This window comes from Chiloscyllium plagiosum, unplaced genomic scaffold (genome assembly GCF_037043375.1).
Source record: "Chiloscyllium plagiosum isolate Xiang-an unplaced genomic scaffold, Cpla_swu_hap1 HiC_scaffold_10, whole genome shotgun sequence".
Taxonomy (NCBI): domain Eukaryota; kingdom Metazoa; phylum Chordata; class Chondrichthyes; order Orectolobiformes; family Hemiscylliidae; genus Chiloscyllium; species Chiloscyllium plagiosum.
Window position 1 is genome coordinate 47,936,385 of NW_028270148.1, and position 19,412 is coordinate 47,955,796.

At 39.4% G+C, this 19,412-nt stretch overlaps 1 protein-coding gene across 1 annotated transcript in view; it reads left to right on the plus strand.

The window, feature by feature from the left end:
• gpatch2 (G patch domain containing 2) overlaps window positions 1-19,412 on the plus strand; it is a 304,781-nt gene that overhangs the window by 274,082 nt on the left and 11,287 nt on the right.

Below are 19,412 nucleotides of genomic sequence, written 5' to 3' on the forward strand. Positions count from 1 at the left end.
AAATTTCAAACAGTTGCAAAAATTTATTCTACAGGAGAAAAGGGTACAGACTGATTCACAAGTTTACTGTGGCTGAGGTGATACTGTGAGAAAGCATGCAGAATCAATAAGCTGTCTGTATAGATGCACAACTTAAACATATTCCTTTTTGTTTGCATAGATTGGATCTCTGCATAAGGGCACATGTTGCTTCTAAGTGAGCTATGTTATGGGTTTAATTGGTTGTCTTAAATTGGTTGTAGAGATTAGGACAGTCAGGATTGGTCAGTACTTGCTCAACGATCTCATCTAGCAGTAGAGATTTTGTTTTTTGTTTTGCATCTACAGGCAGAGTACTCTCTATAATCTGCCTATTATGAACGACTGAAGGACGGTGGTGTTTGATTCAATCAGCTACTGACTAGAAAACGCAGCCTGAATACCTGGCATCACAGCAGCATTGAAACTCATGCAAGGTGTTGCTCAGTTATGTGGCTGGTTGCACATCTCTCTGGACTGATAGAGGTATCCTGTAACCAGAAAACACAACTGACATAGTCTCTGGTAAAGCAAGCCATTTCATGCTACCATTAAAAGTAAATAAACATACAATGGTCTCCGTCTCACTCTTTATAGTAACCTACTTCACACTCCAGCAGCCCTCTAGGTATTAAAACTTCTTTGTGGCTGATTTCTCTTTCTCACAATGATGACTTTCCCTTCTTTCTAGACTTAAATGATGATAACTGCCTTTCCAGCCAAAGACTATATTCTTTACCTGTCAAAATATTTCAGAATGTTGAAAGTCTCTGTTAGATTTCTTCATTAATTTTCTATTCTAATGAACTTTTCTCATAAATAAAATTCTTATTAGAATGTCATGTTGATCAGTTCTGCACACTCTCCATGGTCTTGCAACTAACTCAGCCATACTGTTGTGGTTGGTTAATTTTTCCTGTGTTCAAGCATCTTTACTGATACTGGATGTAGGTTTGCTCGCTGAGCTGGAAGGTTCATTTCCAGACATTTTGTCACCCTACTAGGTAACATCTTCTAGGTAACACTGGGTGGCACGGTGGCACAGTGGTTAGCACTGCTGCCTCACAGTGCCTGAGACCCAGGTTCAATTCCCGCCTCAGGCGACTGACTGTGTGGAGTTTGCATGCTCTCCCCGTGTCTGCGTGGGTTTCCTCCGGGTGCTCCGGTTTCCTCCCACAGTCCAAAGATGTGCAGGTTAGGTGAATTGGCCATGCTAAATTGCCCATAGTGTTAGGTAAGGAGTAAATGTAGGGGCATGGGTGGGTTGCGCTTCGGCAGGTCGGTGTGGACTTGTTGGGCCGAAGGGCCTGTTTCCACACTGTAATGTAATCTAAAAAAATCTTCAGTGGGCCTCAGGCGAAGCACTGTACATGATTCCTGCTTTCTATTTATATGTTTGGGTTTCTTTAGGTTGGTGACATCATGGAATGTCACCGAAACTCTATCAACAAACACATCGAGTTAGACCCCATCTACCATCCCTTGAGAAAAAGAACTGGAAATGACATCACAGGAAATGACATCACCAATCCAAAGAAACCCAAACATATAAATAGAAAGCAGGAATCATGTACAGTGCTTCGCCTGAGACCCACTGAAGATGTTACCTAGTAGGGTGATGAAACGTCTAGAAATGAACCTTCCAGCTCAGCGAGCAAACCTACATCCAAATCCTCAACCTGAGCTACAAATCTTCTCAAAAAAAAATTTACTGATAATTGCTGAAAGGTTATAGATAGGCTGAATATGGCATTTCTTACCAGTGAACACACTTTGTAGATCCACAGAATTGAATACAATAACTCAGAAAATAGAACCTCTTATAAATAAACTGAAGGTCTCTGTTTGGAATTAGGATATGCATTGGAAGTTAGCTGAACCTCACTTTGCCATTTATTTCAAGGTTATTTGGGATGCAGATTATTTTGATCAATGACTGTACAAACCCAGTTAGTGGCTTGCTCCATACTTCGACCCTAACATTGCAGCATGCTTAGTGTGAGTGGAATAAATCGGTAGAAGCAGCAGGAGGGTTAGTAACAAGTGCCTGCCCTTGACTCTAGCTGATTTTATACAGGCACTGATTGGGGCTTAAATAATCTGCACACTATTTGCAGCCCTTTGGTACTGGACAAGTTCAAAGATGCTACTGGTCACCACAGATTAAATAATTGCAGTCAGGTCTTGAAAACCGTGTGCAACTATGGTGCTCAGCTGACCCATCTATTAAACAAACATTAACTGCTAGTCAGCATATCTTCAGGAGCTAATCCTACTGTATGATTCTGTAGACATTTCCCAGTATGTCAGAGTCATGGGATATTTCCTGCAATTTGAGGGTACTGGACTCCTCCCACTTAAATATTATTTCAAGCTATAAACTACCTCCACTGTTGTTACAGAAGATTAATGCTCCCCAAATGCAGCTGTCTTGCAGTCTCCAAAATTGAGGATGTTCTTCATTCTCATTAGTATTCTGATGTTTCCCCAGAGACAACTATTATGAGTAAATTGGTGTTTTCTCCTGAGTGGATAACTGCACTGGCATTTGAACTGGCCGCGTGTCATAATGGCATTGGTGATGAAATAGTTGTGATTCCTGATGCGATAAACATTGTGACAATGAAATTCACAGGTGTGATTAACCTTTAAAAGAAATGTGCTCGGATATCTTACAGGAGGCCATATGTTTACAAAGCGATAGTTAATAGTGGTCTTCAGTTTTGGAAATATTGCATCGTGCATGAATGAGTTTCCATGAGAGCCAAGTGCTGGTACAGGAGGAGAATAATGGATAAAGAAATAAACGAATGAATTTTAAGTAGCAGTATTTGAACACAAATATCTGAATTTGCTCACCTTTCCATGTGAGGCTATTGATCTTATTTCTGGAGTATACACCAGTAATTTGAGCAGTGAAAGCTATGTTGGAATGACTGCCTCAGCCACCTATTTTCATGGATGAACCTGAAAGTCTGTTGGCTCTACTAGGTATTGTATTTTCAGATACTGTGGAGGTGAAATTATTCTGAACAGTAATATGTGGAGTGTTGAATGGGTTTCTCATTCACTAACAATAGTATATTTAGGGCTATCATTCTATTTTACCCTTTATGTCCATGTCTGTTTAAGTAACAGTAATTTTTAAGCATTGCAAGTTTGAATTTTCATCACTCTCAATTATGGTAACCTGCCAGAAACCGTGTTACCTCACCAAACCCGCAATCTTTAGCTAATGATGTTTTCAGAAGGAGCTGCAACAGGTACTTAACTACTCTTATAAAGGTTCTATGTTATGCTCAATGGCAATATTGAAAGTTAACCTAACCTACTTTTGCCTGCACAAGTACAAATGTTCAAATGGATTTTATCTATTTAACTGTTACTCAGCTCCCTAAGCAATGTCAAAACACCATTGACCAGATGGATTTGCCTGCAGAAGCTTTCACAATTTAAGCATACAACTCAAAGCAACAAATAACCGGAGATAACTCTTTCATAAGCAACAGCAAATTGCATTTATCTAGCACCTTTTATGTAAAAATCTCAATGGAGCATTCCCAAATAAAGTTCCACATCAAACCACTTGAGGAACCATTAGGACAAAGCAAAGGAAAATAGGTTTTTAAGGAGAGACGCAAACAAAGAGAGCAAAGTAGAGATTTAGAGATGCTGAAAGAGTTGAGACAGCTAAACACATGGCCTAATGGAGAGACAAATGAAATCAACTAATAGGAACCCATCAACATCCCTGACTTTCTCAACAAGAGCAATTTTCAGAGTTGTGTTCATTAACGAATATAGTAGAATTGTTAACAACTTAGTAACATTTTCTTCCAAATTGGTTATACACTTCAACTTAAACAAAAAAGATGTGATTCAGGGATAACACAGTTAATTTTCAGCCATCTGAAAAGCAGTACCGACACTTGATTTATACTATTTTTCTCATTGCTGGTATTCAATATGTTTCTCTATATTGAACAACAGAATTAATATTGATATACGCAAATATTGATTTCTGAATTTGCAGCTAGTTTTCAGCTCTGAATCAAAGTCAGTGTCACTGTTTGAAATTGCTAGTTAAGTAATGAATAGCCCTCGTTACATTTGTAACCTTAATAAATGATTTGAAAGTATCTCATGCAGCTTGCATTGGCCATTTGTTTGGCTAGTGAAATCATTTCATTTGAAATAACTGTTGTACAAAAAAGTGAGACAGAATTATGTTTAGATTCAATTATCCTAGTAAAATGAAAAATGAATTTTGTGACTTAAGCAAAAAAAGTCACAGTGCAAATTGTTTTACATGTATTTGGAGTATGTGAAATAGATTATAAAGGTACACAACTCAGTTGTACAGTTAGTCTGGAATTCAGTGATGTAATTGTAAAATATTTTGTTTCATCATACTAACCTAATTGTGCACAATTCAAAATTTAGAGCAATACTGCCTACAAATCAAGAGACTAGAAAGAAAACCCTATAACCATAAAACTCATACTATTTATTAAACAGTAGTTCTGGTTTTAAGCACTGAAGCATTTCGTATCACCACAATATGGCTGCCTATTCAGCATCAATACAGCCACTTTAGAATCCAAATTACGAAACAAACTGCCAATTAGGCTTGCAGTCAGTTGGATAGATTAGTGGCTGTAGAGGCTGATGCAAGATTTTCACTTCTTGAGCCAATTATGCAAGTGAATTATCATCCACTGTATGTTAGACATTTTGAAGGAAAAGAAGACGGGGTTGCAACAGATGAAAATTAATATAATGGTAAAGGTGGACTTATTGTTTAATATGAACCTCTTACAGATAGAATTTGTAAATAATTTATTTTATGAATAATTAAGAAGTCATTAAAAATAACAATTTTGTTTCTTTAACCCTTAAGAGTACAATTGCAGAGTTACATTTCCAGTTTGTTTATTGTCAGTGAGTAGGCAGTATGTGATGGCTGTTTTGTCTGCTATTTAGAGACTCAGCGAGTGTCCTGTGTCACCTCTTTTAGGGAAGGATTGCCCTATCAAGTCCCACTTAGGCCTTTAGCCTGCTCAGTGTCAGGCCTTCCCTGGTAATCAAGGATGAAGAGAGGTAGAAGTCCTGTCTGTCAATTGCTGCCAGTCAATCAGAGGCTAATAGCACTGTTGAACATTAGCGATACCAGGGATACGGTGACTGCTGCCAGTCCGACACCTTTGTAAAACTGTTGGTGATGGTATGAAGGCAGGTTTCAGGTGTGGAGGGGATGTAGACAACAAGAAAAGATAAGGAAAGAATGTGAATGCCGAGTGCCTTTTGCTGTCTTTTCTCCCCCACTGCAAGAGTCTGCAAACATTCCTGCATGTGTTTACTTACCATGCTTCTTCAATGGCAGGCATCCCACCCACTTCTGAATCAATACCAGCTGTGGTGATATGAACCTTCAGGTGGAGTTTCTTCCTTACTAACTTCCTCACTTCAGGATGGGGCAGAATTATTTCCACAGATTTAATCAAGGTGGAGGCAGGAAGACTGTGGCCTCTCCACTTGCTGCCCTTCCATCTGTTTAAATATCCAGCATTCCCACCATCAACTCGTCATGAAGGACAGTGTTAAGTTCCGCCCAGTGTTTAAATGAGACCATTATCAAAGATAATTTCCATGATGAAACGTTCACCTTTAATGACTATCCTTGCCTATATTTGTCATAAGAAAACATGGCTGCCCAGCTGTGCCAAATACCATTTTTCATAAATGTCTGCTCCAGCTATATCACAGCCTCATCACACAGATCTTTAAGTATGAAAAATGGAATTTGTGTTTACTTTAAATTCTACATTATTTAGTAACTGTAAATTTGTTCATAAACTATAATTTTTCCAAGTTTAAATATGATCAGCAAATGTTAAAATAGCATACAGAAATTAAAATTCAGTACAATTAGCAAATTCTGTTGTTTAAAATGAATCACAGGAAAGCCATTTGTAGAAGTCTCAATCATCCTCACAATGTTGTCTTCAGCATACTGTCAGTATGTCTTCAGCATACTGTCAAATTATCAGTTGAAATAATTTGGAAGTTTTCTATTGGAAAAATGATATATATATAATATATATATATATAATTAAAAGTAACCGTTGATATTATCCCTGAAAAAAAACACATTTTAGTCTTTCATTGCATCACTTTATTAGTAAGATGATTACTCATAGATGCTACATATCATTAAAAATGTAATTGGGTGGTAAAGGTAGGTGGACTTATAGAACATAGAAGAATACAGCGCAGTACAGGCCCTTCGGCCCTCGATGTTGCGCCGATCCAAGCCCACCTAACCTACACTAGCCCACTATCCTCCATATGCCTATCCAATGCCCGCTTAAATGCCCATAATGAGGGAGAGTCCAACACTGCTACTGGCAGGGCATTCCATGAACTCACAACTCGCTGAGTAAAGAACCTACCCCTAACATCTGTCCTATACCTACCCCCCCTTAATTTAAAGCTATGCCCCCTTGTAATAGCTGACTTGGGGATTTTAGCTAATTTGCACTGAATGTAAAGCTATTCTCTTTCAGCATTCACTACTTGTGTGTTACAAACACCCTTCTTTAGCAGCAGGAATATTGTATATTAACACTTGAGGAATTTACTGGAAGAAAAACCTGTTTGTGAGATTTAAGTCAATTATACCATTGAATGTTGCTTGCCTAGATCATGTGGCATTCTTCGATGTTATCAATGCAAAACATCATGCAAATAAAGGTTTACAGCGCTGCCTGGCCCCCTATGTGGTGCCATTAGAAGTAGTGCTATGCAAACAAATTTCTCCCCTTAACCTTTTTTTTCTCAGAGCACATGGACAACACTGACCACAACAATATAAATTCCTAAGAAATTTATTATACAATTTGAGAACTTTCTCTATTTTATCCATGCTTTGTGTGGCCTCGCAGAACTTGTGGCAGTTCTGGGTTTTTTTAATTAATCTTGACTGTAATATATGTAATTCAGCATACTAAAGAGAATCGAAGGACTGAATTTTTCCTAAGTTGGCTAAGTTTCGTTTTCATCAAGTTTTGCTGAGGTTTTCTCTCAGCCAAGCGTGTTTCCTTGCATGATCATCTAATTAACTTAGTTATCACCCCTCTTGTCCAATGTTAGCCCGATTCTCCACACAGTCAAATGTACTCCCCACTGCCAGGCTATCCTGGGATCCCTGGTATCAGCATTATCTGGGGATCTCAATTGTGCACCCTTTATTGTGCATACTTCATTGTGCAAAGTGTGGGACAAGCATCTACAGACCAACACCTCCTGATGCTGCCTGGCTTGCTGCATTCTTCCAGCCTCCTGCATATCTACCTTCCCATAGCACATAAATGGAATGGCTGATATTTCATTGCACGTGCAACTGCATACTTTTACACCTATTGCTGTTTAAGCATCAGGCCACACAGGTTACTTTTCTTACCTTTCCTTAGAGGGATCCAGTTATGTAAAAGTTCAAGGCCCCTATCACCTTGACAGCAACAGGGATAGAATGACCAGACACTCTTTCAGCTCACAGATCCCATTTCAGCAACTGGTATAGTCTTATGACAGTGTCCCATAGATCTTCTGTCCTTGCTAACACTACCTCGCTCATATGGAGAAAATGGCATTGAGGATGACAATCTCTGGCCATCCTGTACCTCCTGCACATCCTGGAGCAAATTTCAACTGTGACCTTTTCATGTAGAGGCTGTTCAGCATTTACTGGAGGTTGCTACTGGTCCAGGGCTTGCTGGCACATCTGTCCCTTCTTCAGTTCTCTGTGCCTTCATTGCTTCACAATAATAGTATCGATCGGCCCTGCTGTGGTTAGATCTATCAGTCATGCTTGAAAAACAGCTGTGTGGGAAAGATAAAAACAGATAGAAGTTCTTCATAATGTGAGCCGTCATCATTGACACCACTTACAAATGATAGTTTAGACTACTCCTCCATACAGTCAGATAAGGAGCACTCCAACAAGGAGGGTAATGGAATGTCTTCAATGAATGCAAGGTAGACATGCAGGAGGCTGGAAGAATGCAGCAAGCCAGGCAGCATCAGGAGGTGGAGAAGTTGATGTTTCAGGTGTAGCAAATCAGTCATGTCTCAAAGATATGGTAGGAGCTTGTAAATGCTGCATGAGTATTGAACACTTCTCCTCCCAGCTTATCAGCACCCATGAAAGGCATCAGAGATAATAAGAGCATCTTGCGTTATTCTTACAGTTCAAGTTGGAAGGGAATTGGTTCTGCGTTCCTGTACAGCCAATGAGCTGTCACATTATGGGCTTAGTAACTCACAGTTGACTTTTTTTAAGGTTGCCTGGGATTACATCTGCTTCACAAACAATCTTCAATCTGCAATGGCAAATGATAAGTTTGACATTGTTTGTGACCAGCATTTACACCCCACACAGTTAGACAAGTGATATCAAACTGTATTCTCCACACGTGTGATTAATGTAGTTGCCCCTCGACACACCTACAGTTGCTCAGAAGTGAAACCTGTGTTTTACAGCAGAAACAAACTCCGACTTCACCCCTCCAGGTGTGGTCATAGCTATTTTCCATTTTTAGATTACAATTGGGAATTGAGAGATTACGGAATGCAATGCAGATTGCACTTGACACCATGAGTCCCGGACCAAACCTGATCATGGAGAGGTGATATATTTCAAAAGTCATGGACCTGGGTTGCATGCTGTCACTGCCTGTGAATTATGCCCCATGGTGTGATGCTGGGTGCCCAAGGTGGAGGTCAGAGAAAGAAACAGGAGTCATCAGATATCACACTGATTTTCTTGTGGGGAATTCTCTGCATTGAGTTTCTATCCAGCAAGTAGTAGAATGGGAGACTGCATATTAATAAAGTAAGATGAAGTAATGTTGAGGGAGCTAATGATCGATATTCCCTGCTAATTGACCTCTCGCCACTCACTAGTGAGAATCTTGCCTCAATGTCCAAAGTTGGTTGGAAATTGCGATATCTTGGTCTCAACATCAAGAAGGGTGTCCATGGATATCTCATCTGATTTTCCCACATTTTTCACCATAGTCCATATTATGCAGGTACTGGAAGATTCTGCCATTAGGGATACCTATTCCCAACTTGAAGCCAATGTTTTCACCAATTGTTACAGTTAAATTGCATTTGCATTGTTTTGCAAAAGAAAGACAGTCTTTGATTTAAGTCAAACAGTATGCTGCTGGAAAAGCACAGCCGGTCAGGCAGCATCCGAGGAACAGGAGAGTTTTGAGCATAAGCACTTTATCAGGAAAAGCTTATGCTCGAAATGTCGACTTTCCGGCTCCTCGGATGCTGCCTGACTGGGTGTGCTTTTCCAGCTCCACACTCTTCGACTCTGATCTCCAGCATCTGCAATACTCACATTCTCCTAGTCTTTGATTTAAGACTGCATTGAATCTATTTTCACCCATTGGGCTCAACCTACACTACATGAGCAAATTTCACACTCTTGTGCTGCATTTTAAAGTACTTAGTTGGTTACCCTACCCTGTAATAGGATATATCCAATGTTGTACTATAATTTTAATATATCAGAAATTCCTTGGAAGTCCCATAATACACAAGAACCCAGTGGTTTAGACAATATCAACTGCAGAAATATGGACTTCTAACAACATCATTTATCATTAAAATTCTTAACTTTAATAAGGTACAGCTATTCTGTTAGGAAAGAGCAAAAGTGGCCCAATTTGTCAGCAATATTAATTCATACTTTTTGGACAGGTGGCAAGAGCCATTCTGAGTCTATGCATGAATGTTTCACCTGCTACCTATTTTTATCGTAAAAGTGAATAGTTTAGACCATAAAAGTTAAACTACTCATGAAAGTGATACATTCTTTTTGCTGTGTTACTCAGCACACAATTCCTTATGAGATTGTTTAAAGTAGATCTTACCACCTGGTGCTGGAAATGCTCTAGGTCGAATGGGGATTTGTATGGCATAAAAAGATGGTATAATGAATTGTGAAAGAGATCCATTACAACAGATAATGCAAACCTTAAATCATCTCCGATGTCAGTCTCGGATCAGTGCTAACAGTGTTGCCACTGAGTCAGAACTGAGTTCTGCACTGTTGGAAATGCAATCTTTCTGTTGAGATTTTAACCCAAGACTTCACCAGCCATCTCAGGTAAATGTAACCGATTCCATAACATTAAAAGAAAAGCCAGGGTGGGTTGCAGTGACTCTGATATTCTGATCAGTATTCCCCCTGGGACAACAAAACTAAAAAGTATTATCTGGTCACTTACCTCAGTGCCATTTATGAAACTTAAATCATGTTATTTTTTGTGTCTGTAATTGAGTCTTTAATTAATAAAACCATTACTGCAATATTCTTTGCATCTGTTTTTATAACCAGGGGTATTTAGGATCATAACATTACTGAAGCCTGCAATCCATCAAATTTGTAACATTGTGCTCCTCCATTCTGACAAATGCCTGTAGCTCCCAGCTTTATTTTTGAGTAATTAATGTACAAAAACAGCACTCAGATCCATTTAAATTTATGTGTAAATGTTTTTTCCTTTCTATACTTTAGCCCTTCTCTATCTTTCTCCATGTCCCATTCCTACTTTCCCTTCGTTATGTGTCTTCATAACAGATGTATTTTTCTTTTTTATTCTACCTATTCTTAAATAGCTTTTGTTAGTTTCTATGTTCCCCTACAACTCCATTCACCGCATTTACAAGGACCTTCATATCAGTTCAGTATGGATAAAGTGTATCCATCTGCAGATGTTCCCCTTTTACCAGAACTCATCGCAGTTTGAAGAGTTTGAACCTGTCATTTCCTGATCTTTACCTCTGTAACTTGCCCAATAGATGTTAGTGAAAGTGAATCTGAGACGGTTAATGTTAATGCCTTGTACTGTAATTATCTGTTCCTTCTAAGCCTCCACATCTAACTTTCCTATGCCATTGGCTCCCATCTGTACAATGAGTGCTGACCAACTTCCCTCCCCTTTCAGAAATTATTCTGTCTTTTCCCCTTCGTGCCCTACTGTGGCATCTGGGGCACAACACAGCATTGGACCCCAACATTCTACAATGCTAGCACCACTTAAACTGGCTTGCACATCTTAAAAACAGCCCAAACATCTGAAGAGAGAGGTGCATGTTTTCTAGAGCAGCTGCCAGAACAGAAATTTAAAAATGTCTTTGAACAGAAAGCAAAGTGTAAATGGTACAATAGGCATTAAAGGAAACCCTTAGATTCTTTATATAGCATTAAAAGTTTTGGTGTTGAAGGAGAAAGCTCCTCATCTGTCTGGAGGCAAAAAGGCCCTCTAGACAGGCATTATGAAGACAAGGAGAGCAAATAGGTATTGGGGTCCAATGACGGTCCATCTCTAAGAATATGGGTACAGTGCCACAAAATTGTTTGATTACCTTACTGGAGTAATCAAGATTAGTAGGTGCACCTTTATTTGCTATATCCTAACCACTGGCCCACGTATCCCTCTATTCATCACTTGCTCTTCCAGTTATTCAATTTGCAGGCTGTACTTGTTATGACACTCCCCCTCTCACAAGATGAGATGGCCATATTCAGAGGTAACAGCATCTGACCAACAGGAGAACAGGCATGATTGCAGGTTTTAATCTCATGGTGAAAATGTAACTGAGATTGTGGTCAATGTCAGAGGTAAAATCGTAGAGATTGACCATATGTCCCATAGAGTCATAGTCATAGTGATGTACAGCACAAGTAACAGATCCTTTGGTCCAGCTTGTCCATGCCGAATAGGTATTCTAAATAAATCTGGTCCCATTTGCCAGCATTGGACCATATCCCTCCAACCCTTCCTGTTCATATACCCGTCCAGAGGTCTTTTAAGTGTTGTAATTTTACCAGCCTCCACCAACTCGTCTGGCAGTTCGTTCCATACACACACCACCCTCTGCATAAAAAAGGTTTCCCCTTAGGTTCCTTTTGAATCTTTCCCCTCTCACCTTAAACTTTTTTCCCCACTAGTTTTGGACTCCACTACCCTGGGGGAAAGATTTTGACTATTCACCCTATCCACGCCTATCATAATGTTATAAACCTTTATAAAGTCCGATCCTAGATAACTTCCCACACCTCCCCAGTTCATTATATCCTGTCATATGCAAGCTTCAAATGGTGTGAACATTCTCTTCTTGTTTCCCCCTGCTTTCCTCATCTTAATGCGAACTTATGCTTTTAATCTTTGAAATATCCAGAAATGCTACATATTCAAGAAGAAATGCCGCACTCTGACTCATGCTTGCACTTCTCATTCAGATACTGGTACTGTGCAGAGGCACGATAACAGCCTGTTATCTTTTCTGCTGCTGCTTCATCATCTTCATTTTGTACTCCAAAGGCTTTTGCTTCTAAAACGCCCATGATTGGGAGCAAATGATCTGATCAGAACACTTCCACTCACAGCTAAGGATTTCTCCATGTGCAATGTTGACTGCAGCAACTTTAAATAACCCCTTCAAACCACCAGACAGTTCCACGATCTCAATGAGAGTCAGGTGGGCTAACCTCATTTATTATTGTTGCTCAAATGTTCAGATGTCTGTATTTAACAGAGGACATCAGCTGGAACAATGAGCTAAAAAAAAGTGCTGTCAACACTTGGTTTTATTGGCTAAGTGGGTATGATTAACATTCCTATTCTGCATCCTTCTGTCACACATTCCTATCTTCCATGCTATGTTCTCAGCAAGATGGCTCTCTGCATACATGGCAGCAGAAGTGTATTGTCCAGATTCTACTTTGATATCAAAAAGCACCATTAGCGTTGAAACTCTGGGTGTATAGAGCCCAATTTTGTGGTATGAAGTTTCCTTTGTGGAATTAGAGAGGTTGTTGCAAATGTAGCTTATTCTCCACGCACACAGATCCTATCTTCTTTTCCTCACAGTTTCTGACACTAATATTAAGTGGATTTTTTGTTTTATGGAATGATTCTTTTAATGACTAAGTAAATCTTACAGGCTCCTCTCTTACCAAAATAATTGATCTGTCACATCATCTCAGATCTCAGTGATTCTCTCCAGTTATTTGATAGGACTATGCTCATGAATGTTGAGGAATTCTAATCTATTTAGAAGAATTCTAAGCACTATTTGGCTGAAGTATTTTGGAATAGAAGAAGAAAACCCATATTGATTTGATTATTTTAGTTTGTGATTATTTAATTGATTAGCTGCACAGAAATTAGCATTCTGTCTCCCAACTTGGAGTTAGATAGTCCTGGCTTGAGTCTCCACTACTGCAGAGATTCAAGCCCCCAATTTAATCCAGCACTTATAGGGGGCAGGACAGTGGCAACACTGCACTGTCAAAGATGCCATTTTTTGGGAGTAGTGTCAAGCTGAGGTCCTATCTACCTTCCTCTATAACTGAACCCTAGACTTACTGACTGGGACACCTCAGTCTGTCTGGATCGGGAACAGCATCTCGAACACCATCACACTGAGCAAGGGGGCCCCCAGTCCAGTGCTATTCACCTTGCTGACACACAACAGTGCAGCGATGCACAGGTCAAATCGCATCATCAAGTTCACTGTTAAAACAACTGTGGTGGGTCTCATCAGCACAACCAACAAGCCAGCAAACAAAGAGGAGGTGCAGCAGCTAACTGATTGATGCAGAGCCAACAACCTGTGTCTCCACGTGGACAAGCCAAAAGAGTTAGGAGTTGGTTGTTGACTTCAGGAGGGCATGGAAAGACCACTCTCCACTGGACATTGACAGCTCCCCCCCCCCCCACCCCTGTGGAGATCGTGAAGAGCACCAGATTTCTTGGTGTCCATCTGGCAGAGAATCTCACCTGGTACCTCAACAGCAGCTCCGTAGCCAAGAAAGCCCAGCAGCGTCTCTACTTTCTGCGCAGGCTGAGGAAAGCCCACCTCCCCCCCCACCCCCCATCCTCACCATATTCTACAGCGGGATCATTGAGAGTACCCTGAGCAGCTGCATCACTGCCTGGTTCGGGAATTGCACCATCTCTGATCGTTAGACCCTACAATGGATAGTGAGGACAGACTCGAAGATCATCAGGGTCTGTCTTCCCTCCATTACTGACATTTACACCTCACGTTGCATCCGAAAGGCTAAGAGCATTGTGGAAGATCTCACACACCCCTCACTCAAACTCTTCTCCCTCCTTCCATCTGGCAGAAGATACTGGAGTATACAGTATGGAGTACAACAGTTTCTTCCCCCAAGCCATCGGGCTCCTTAAACACAGTATAATCGGACTATTTCCCATCTGAAATTCTTTTGTATTGCTGCTAGAAAAATGTCTATTACTTAACATTCTTCTGTTATGCTGTAACTTGCATGTTTTGCACTTCATGCCGTGTATAATTGTTTAGTTTGTGCTGTCCATGTAGCACCCTCGGTCTTGGAGGAACGCTGTCTCGTTTTTACTCTATCAGTTGTATATGGTAGAAGTGACAAATAAAAAGCTACTCTCCCCTCTCAAGTGGATGTAAAAGATCTCAACGCCGTCATTGGAAGATGAGTAGAGAAGTTCTGCTAGTGATCAGAGGTCAATACTTATTCCTCACATGATACAACACAATAGATTATCTGTTCATTTATCATACTACTATTTGTGTAACCATGCTTGCACAAATGCCATTTTCCTTGAATTACAGTTTCCCTATCTGTGACATGCTTTGGTATTTCCAAGATCATGAAAGAGTGAAAGGCACAATGAATGCCAGTATTTTTTTGTGTGTGTTTATATATAAATGTATTATAATTTTTTATCTTAATTATACTCAATTATCCTCACTTTTTTCTTTAATACTGAGCTTACTACTAGAGTACCATGGGGCAAAAATAACCTTATCTCAAATTAACTGAAATTGAAAATTATGTACTGCTTTGCAAATATGTATATAATCTATATATCTTAATGTAAAGTAGATTAAACTATTCTCCACAGCTTCCAAAGCTGATCAAAAATCAGTAGCAATGTTAAATCGCAATTTATGATGTTAGTTATCACCCTGTCCTAAATTCTTTCATCCACGAGAAGGTGGAGTTAACTCATGACTTAGTGAACTGCTGTGCTTTCTCAAGGGGCCAAATAATCCGCTTCTGCATCTTTTTCTCATGTTACCTAAATAACTAAAATACTTGAAGTTCTTTGTGACTGGTACTTTTTGGAAAGGCATCACAAACTATAAAAGAGGAACCCACTGGATGATTTTAGATAAGTTTTGCCAACTACTAGGTGAGCCAATCTAGCTGATTACCCAAGGTTTCAGAATTAGCCCGAATAATTTTGATGGCCAAACATGAGGAAGTAATTCTTTAATTGTATATAGCCTTGGTCAGACCCCCTCCGCAGAACTGTGTTCTGCTTTGAGCTGTAATCCTCAGGAGAGATGTAATTATAGAATCCCTATTGTGCAGAAAGAAGCCATTCAGCCCATCGAGCCTACAAATAAAAGGACGTCACGTCAACTCTCAGACAATCATAAACGGGAAAGGATTACTGATCGACAGGTAAGGTGACTGATTGGCTGAGGCATTGTCATGGAGTAAACAATAGGGAACTATAAGCTTCCCAAACTCCTACGCAATTCAAAAAAGGTGCAAAGCTTGAATGTATCCCTTTTATCAGCGGCTTCCTGCGTCAAAACCTACCTCAATTTTAGCAAGTATATATGAATAACAATACTATTATAAAGACTTTTCATCAATACTTGTTTTTGAGGACTTGTTTAAAAATTGTGGACTGTATGCAATTACAAACCTGAATGTAGTGTTTTGTTTTAAACAATCATGGAAAGGACAGTGAGATTTTTTTTTTCAAAACCACTTATTTGAAATTACATGGTTTGAGCTGGCCAAACAGCTTGGAGCTCCTCGATTTACTAGAAGTCATATCTTCAGTTAGTTCTGGAATTACTGGAAATTACCTGCCTGGAGTATGTAACATTGTTTTGGAAATGATTTGAATTTCAGTTGGGTCACATCCTCTTGAGAGAAAAACAGCTAACCAGCTCAACCCCTGCCTTTCTGAGAAACCCTTGAGAGTTCAATGTGAGGATTAAAATCCTGATTAATTTATTCTACTGAAAAAACACCTGGTAAGAGTTCTTCTTGACAACTCTTAAGTGAACTGAATCTGCAAAAGTCTCAGAGATAACTACCAGTGTTGGTGATAACTGTCTATACGTGTGCCAGTATGCTAACCAAAAACTATTTTAAACATTTCATACTTCATTTTTCCATCAAAAGCTAACAATTATTTACCAAAGAATTATTTCTCCAGACTCAATTTCTGTGGGGAAAATCTTTTTTTTTTCCCTCTACCTCTTGTATGTGCCTATGTACAGATGTGTGTTGTGTTATTTAGAGAGGTAAGTATTTATATTTTCATATTTTAAACTGTGTGCTAACTAGCTGTACATATTTACTAATTAAATCTTGTTTTATAACCAATAATTTTGCTATTAGTTTTTTAGATTTTTTAGATTAGATTAGATTAGATTACAGTGTGGAAACAGGCCATTCGGCCCAACAAGTCCACACCGACCCGCCGAAGCGCAACCCACCCATACCCCTACATTTACCCCTTACCTAACACTACAGGCAATTTAGCATAGCCAATTCACCTGACCTGCACATCTTTGGACTGTGGGAGGAAACCGGAGCACCCGGAGGAAACCCACGCAGACACAGGGAGAACGTGCAAACTCCACACAGTCAGTCGCCTGAGGCAGGAAATGAACCCGGGTCTCAGGCGCTGTGAGACAGCAGTGCTAACCACTGTGCCACCGTGCCGCCCACAAAAGAACTGGGTTGATAGATTTTTAAATTCCAAATCTAATACAGATAAGGTGTATATTTCATCATATCAGTAACTGTGTAAATCATTTCAGTATATATTTTGACTGGTAGAGTAGTAGGGTAGTGAGAGAGAGAGGCAGTGCACTTAGCAATCTTGGTCGTAATACACAAGTGGGAACTCATCCAGAATAGTTCAAAGTCGGAAATGTGTATTTGGAAGAATAGTAGTAATAACTGAACTGGATAAAAGAAAGGATGTCAGGTTTCCTGTGCATTAGGGTAATGCTTATGAAACCAAAACATATAGAACCAAACTGGATCTGTCACTTAACTAAGACTTTCTGGGGAAGGATGCTTTTTCCCTAAGTGACAGCAAACCAAGATTGGGCTCATAGCATTGGCAGAAAGGTTACAGTTTAATTTAGAACTAGGGGCAAAGAAAGCAGATGTAATTGAGGTAATAGCACATTTCAACTTGGAAATAAAGGATGCAATCCAGAAGTAATTCAGTGGAATTGGCTGGAACTCAGTTGCAAATGAATAAGCTTAAACAAGAAAAATTATTAAAATTGAACAAAAAAGACAATTGATAATGAGAAGAACACCTGATCTTAAAAGCACTTCAGAGAGAGGAAATGAAAAAAGGAAAAACTTATTTATAAAGTTAGACGTAAAAACCACAGGGAGGGAGGAAGAGAGCAAAAGGAGAAATAGTGTGTAAATGAATACAAGCTTAAAAAGTTACAACAGAAGGAAAAGGATGTCTCTAGTTTCTAGGAGTCTTCTGGTAGGAAGGATCTGAGTCCAACCCAAAACCCATTGGTGAACTATTTAAATTTTTGAAAGCCTTCCAAAGTTTGCTGAAAGGGATATAGAGGCCTTTTTAAAAAAAAAACATCTTTTGAAAAGGTCAGTAAACGCATAAAGTGCCTAAAAGGAAAATGGATATGGCTCATGCAAAGTAGGCTTACCAGCAGTGCTAATTTGCAGTCCGAGGCTGCCCCAATAGCCTATAAGGAGGCAAAAACAATACTTCTAGTGCTTACAGTTTGGTCCGTGAGACTCACAGGCAGAAATTTCAGAACCTTCAGAAATAGTCAGGCAAACTTGCATAGATTTTATGAGAATAAAGCAAGATAACTTCGGGCTTTAAAGGAAAAGAAAGGCACTTAATAATTCTCTTGGAATAATTTAAAAATCCACTCTCCATTAGTAAACACCCACATAGGGAACTGGAAAGTTTCAACATCAGTATAGGCAGCTACGATGGCTAATGATCACAATTTTGTCTACAAATCCAAGGTCTCTTTCTGTCACACCCTCAAACTCAAGAATGTTAGAAGGTGTGGAGGGTGAAAGAAAGGCAAATAGGTAGTGATGAGAACGGACGGGTGAAAGTGCCCCAGGATCGCCGCCTCAGGCCAGAAAGGAAGTTGCTGAGGGTGGAAGAAATATATAAAACTTTGACTGTTTCCATTGTCGCAAAGTGGAACATCTTCCTGCACATTGCTGTGGAGTATATCCATGGAAATTATCACTACACAATATCAATGCAGATAAAAGTATCTCAGCAAAGCATACAATAGCCCACATTGCCTTTTGGTTTGTGCCTGTAAGGCCAAGTACAAACACCACTGTCAATATGGATGAGGTAAACAAGATACCTGATATTGACAGGGAATTCTTGGCAATAGGAAGAGCAACTCCTTATCCATTATGAGGTAGGAAAACCTATAATTAGCCTTAGGGATACTGTGTAACACTGTTGCTGGGAAAAGGCATAACTTTACGAGCAGAAATTACTTTGAAGGCCAAAGTTTTAGTGAATGATAATGATATTGCACTGTTGTATCGGATGCAGTTGAGTGTTATCTGATATCTGGGATAGCAACTATAGGAGATGTCCACAGTTTGCCTATTGATAGAGTTAACCTACTCCTGGGGAATGGTTTGGTAGTAGCTTCTCCAATAGTCACAGAAAGGCCAAGAGAGGGCAAGGAGATAGGGGTGTTGCAGAAAAAGGCTACAGAAAGTTTTCCTTCTTCTGTAACTACATGAGCAATGGCAAACAACCTACTGAGAGAACAAGGCTACCCAGCTCAGCCTCGGCATTTTTATGAAGCCCTTGTTATGAATTCAGTGTTCTCCCGCTAAACATCTGAAGGAGTTTCTTCTTGACAATTTCTGAGTGAACTGCGTCTGCAAAGGTCTCAGAGACAACTGCCTGTATTTAGTATTTAGTAATACTGTGTGAGAGGATACATATTAAAAGTTATCTTGAATATTTTGTAATTTCTCCTTTACTCCTTTGGGAACTAATAATTATTTGTCAAAGTATTGTTTTCTAAGAAATCTGTCTTTGCAGAGAATTTTATTTTCCCCATTTAATGTATATTTATTTTTGTTCTGTTATTTTGAGAGAAAATATGTAGATTCTCAAACTGTATGTGTTAACCAGACTTGCATCTTATCAAAATTGGTTTTGCTTTATAATAAATCAATAAGTTTGTTGTTGGTTAAAGGAACTGGGTTGATTTTTTTTTTATTC